We start from the raw sequence: 3,520 nt of genomic DNA on the forward strand, positions 1-3,520 counted from the left end.
GGGCTCGGGCCTCTCCGGCGCGGGTGGGGCTCTCTGCCGGGGGCCGGTCGGCTCCCGGCCACCTGGGGTCCTGGGGCCCTGGCCCTGGCCCGTGCGGGAGCGGCTGCCTGTTGCCTCTGGTTCTCTGGGGCTCGTGCCCTTTTGGCTGCGGGGGCTGCACCTGGGACCTCCCTCCTCCTCCTGCTGGGGTGGGGACCCGGATGTCGTGGGGACGTGGGGCCTTGGCTCTTCCGTGCTCATGGGGGGCTGCGGACGCCTTGGGTCTCCTGGGCCTGTCTCCGCCGGCCTCTGGTTCTTGTGGGGTGTGGTTGCGGCCCCCCACCCTCGCTATCAAGTGCATTCCATGGAGAAATTCACACGCACCCAACACACGCATACATGTTCAAACACCTCCCCCAAACAGAGGAACACACATGCAAATTCACCTCCACGCTCCCTTCCAAGCACATGCTACAATTTTGTATGTCTGTATATCTGTTTTTTCTTGCCTTATGTGCTTTTTACGTTACTCCTGTCTTTCTTAGCCTCTCTGTCCCACTGTTGTCTCCGCCTTTGTTCGTGTTTTTTTGTTTTTTTTCTCTCTTTCCTTCTTTCTCTTTCATTTCTCTCCCTACCCCTTTTCTTCACTCATTTTCCTAATCTGTCACTCCCTTCCGGGCAGCACGGCAACTGGAATATTTTACATGTATTAAATAAGATACAATAAATATACGAATAAAAAGAAATTGACCAACATGAAGGGCCTATACAGAGTCTATAGAGCCCCTCATGGTAAAGCAAATATGTCTGACACAGCAGTGAATTCAGACCATTATTCTGCTTGCGAAAGCTGCCGGACAGGACACATTAAAAACAAAAAAAAAAAACGCCATCTTGGACATATGAGACCTCAGAACTGTCCACTAAGCCGGCACATCAACCTGTTAATGGGATAAGTTTTGTTATTGTTTTTGTATTGTTGCTATTGTTAATTTTTTTAACATTATTATCAAGCAAAGTGTGCTCTAAAATTCTAAGAATTTATTTCACTATATATATTTTCCAGGTCTATTTTTTTATCACTGTGGTATAACCTGTTTTGTATATATATTAGGGGTCACACCATATATTCCTGAATTATTTGTATTACAAGGTTTGAAGAGCAAAGGGCCAAAGTCCACCACTCACCTCTCACAGGCTATAAGAATTAAAATGAGGCTGTAGGAAGTCGGTCCAACAAAAATACTTCATAATATTTCTTTCCTTGTTCTGACATCACACAGAGCCTAAAGATACTCTCCAGATCCTTCTCCAGAGTATCATGATCACTCGCTTTTGTGGAAAATCTAATTGTTTTTCGTAAATATCAAACATCACTCCTATTGTACCAGGGATTTCAATTTTGAATCAACTCTGGGTAAACAAAGGGCGACACTCAAAATTAATATGATTTCAATAACAGACAACATTTAGAAATGCATATCAAATAATTGAAGCGCAGTTAATCCCAATGGCAAATAATGAATACTAATTTGAGGGAACAGTAGTAGTATTTGAATTTCACGTTGATGTTTGTTTTTAGCACAGTTACCAATGCAATCCATTAGTTTCTTCATCCGAAACCAACCTCAGTCAATTTCCTACAGAATGGTGTAATAGATTGATGAGAAATGTTTCTCAGCCCTCTGCAGATCACACTCTCAAAGACAAAAGGACACAGTATCAGTCTGTTCTGTTTGCTCTTCCAGAAAGTTACGGAACTGAAAATACCCACCTGCAAATTCACCCCCCAAAAATCCCTCGAGAACCCTACATGTTGTATTTAAATTAGGAGAAGTGAAAATTAAAAAGATTTTAAACCCAGTAATATGAAATATATTATAATGCTAAATACATTATCAACATAACAGACGTTTAAAAAGTTTAGCAGTAAAAAAGCTGTTATGAGGTTCAAAGTAATTTCATGCTAATTATGCAAAATATTAGCAACATATTAATTAAAATAGCTTAATGTCAGAATTACAGATGCTAAGGTTTGTCACTGTTAAATGGAATATTCATCCATCCATTAATTGTAACCGCTTACCCTCTACAGCAGGCTTGTGCAATTATTTTCTGTGGAGGGCCAAATCCAAGCTTCACCATGTCAGCAGGAACCATTTTTAAATGATTATTTTCATATCCCTTGAAAGCTGCAAAACAAAGAAAGATTTGTTTTTATGTGCCTGAATGAAAGCGGATGTATTTTTCGTTACTCATGGAACTTAAAAATAAAACGTTACCCATTTTGTTTCCATTGCAGCGATTGCACGGGCCAGTGAAAATAGCGCCGCGAGCCGGATATGGCCAGTGGGCTGACTTTTGCCCAGTTCTGCTCTACAGGGTCACGGTGTGATTGGAGCCTATCCCAGGAAACACAGGGCATGGGGCGGGGGGAAGCTAGGATGGGATCCTGGTCCGTCGCAGGGCTTGCACACGGTCACAGCCGATGGGCAAGAGAAATCATCGCCTTTGCTCATTTCTTAGAATGCAGGAGGGACCTATTGGTACCTGGAGGAAGTTCACACAAACTGAAGAACATGCAAGCTCCGCACACGCACAGCCAAGAGTGTGAACTTAACCCAGAATCACTGAAACATGAAGCCAGACTGATAGGCACTGGGCAAATGTGCTTCACATTTGTGTGTACCGTAAGTGTGTAGTACGATAATTTAAAAAGGTGTTTTCACATTGCATATACTGCTGACAACATTGTGATCGATGCAGATGGTGCACAACCACACACCACATTTGTCACATGCAGATCCATCGCATACCATCGCATTCAGTAACGCCGTGTTTTCTCTTCCTGTGCCCGTTGCGGGGTTCTGACTCGGCTCCCGGTAGCAGCTCCTCTGACCACACTCTCCACCGTTAGATCCCCTAGTGAAGCTCATCTGTCCGCTTCAGATGAAGGCGCAAACTCTTGGGTTCTCCATAAGCGGTGCCCGTGTGGGAGACACCGTTTCATGTGAGAAAACATACAATTATTCCAGATCCGGGATGCACGTTGATGCTCTCTCAGAATATCCGCCTGCCATCTGCTCCTCAAAGACCTCTCCAAATTTTGTCGTTTGCAGTCTTTATGCTTTATGCATGCTTCAACCAGGCTGGTTCTTCTCCATTTCGGTTCCTAGGCTGGGCTCAGAGTAGGAAAGAAATTATGAGTTATGAGTTCCTCCACGTTCCCAGGTACAGAGTTGCTTCGGCTGAGGAAACCTCACTTTGATGGGTCGTGGGGGGGGGTTGACTCAACAACTGCAGTTATCCAGAAAAGGGTTTATATATATATATATATATATGCCTGCCTTGTTTGCCATGGCACTGAGCAAAATGGCAGGCGGCTCCGGCTGGAAACGGCGGATCCTCTATGTTGATCCGTTTCTCCAGACTCAAAGTAGCGTCCCTTGGGTCGGTTCCCGGTCTCAGCTGCCAGGGCAGATTTGTCACCCTGAAGATACATTTGCCTCTCACTTCTTCCATCCCAACACAAATGCTTTAT

The 3,520-nt window shown here is 44.4% G+C and overlaps 1 long non-coding RNA gene across 1 annotated transcript; it reads right to left on the reverse strand.

Annotated features, from left to right (window-relative positions):
* Nucleotides 1-876: 876 nt before the first annotated feature.
* LOC111839435 (uncharacterized) lies at nucleotides 877-3,148 on the reverse strand. The gene is made up of 3 exons (XR_002837095.2): nucleotides 2,796-3,148; nucleotides 2,262-2,529; nucleotides 877-2,171 (listed from the first exon to the last, which is right to left on the reverse strand). It is a non-coding gene; the product is annotated as an uncharacterized lncRNA (long non-coding RNA).
* Between the last annotated feature and the right edge of the window lie 372 nt (nucleotides 3,149-3,520).

The sequence above is a fragment of the Paramormyrops kingsleyae genome, chromosome 2 (assembly GCF_048594095.1).
Source record: "Paramormyrops kingsleyae isolate MSU_618 chromosome 2, PKINGS_0.4, whole genome shotgun sequence".
Taxonomy (NCBI): Eukaryota; Metazoa; Chordata; class Actinopteri; order Osteoglossiformes; family Mormyridae; genus Paramormyrops; species Paramormyrops kingsleyae.